Genomic DNA, 786 nt, shown 5'->3' on the forward strand with positions numbered 1-786 from the left:
TCTTGTGAGTATATGAAAAACATTTCAGTTTTCTTGCCACGCTTTACTGGGTAATAGCCTTTAAGAGAGCCGGAAAGACTCCTTCGAGATTGTGGACATTTACAGATGTAACTATTCAGCTAATCACTACAAAAGGATTGTGAATTTACTTGTTAGCCGTCAGTTTTAGTTTGATTCTTTTTTTAATAGTTTGTTTTGTGAATTGCTTTTGTGTGAACTGATTATTGGTCTTTTGCACAAAATTAATGAATCTGACCCATTAAGCGCCATTATTAATTCTTGTCATGTTTTACATACAAGAAAAAAAATCATATGTGGGCATAAAAATGTTTTACTTAATTCTTTTGCAAACTAAATAACTGCATTTATCTGTTTGAATATTGGCCATGTTTCCTCCATCTTTGGTGAGTATCTTTCTGAAATGTGGATGAAAAAGTATATTTCTTATCAAACCAAACTTCTTTCATGAGCTTGATCACTTTCTCATGTTCTGCTGAGAACAACGTCCATTGTTTGCACTCTCAGGCCTGTTCACTTATGATTAGATCACCAGATTGATATGGGTGTAATGGGATGTGTAAATATTATAGTAGAAATCACTTCTTATGTTTAAAAATATTTTCCATTAATATAGAGTAGACTGTTTTACTTTAAAGTTAGATAGGAATTTCATAGCATTTTTTTAAGTTTTATATCTTTATATCTGGAGATCTTTGAAACCCGATCACTTTATTGCTCATAATCAGTGTCATCCTTTAGTGTTTTCTTGCAAAAAACCAAAAAACT

The sequence above is a fragment of the Sinocyclocheilus grahami genome, unplaced genomic scaffold (genome assembly GCF_001515645.1).
Source record: "Sinocyclocheilus grahami isolate Dianchi unplaced genomic scaffold, SAMN03320097.WGS_v1.1 scaffold94.1, whole genome shotgun sequence".
Lineage (NCBI taxonomy): Eukaryota > Metazoa > Chordata > Actinopteri > Cypriniformes > Cyprinidae > Sinocyclocheilus > Sinocyclocheilus grahami.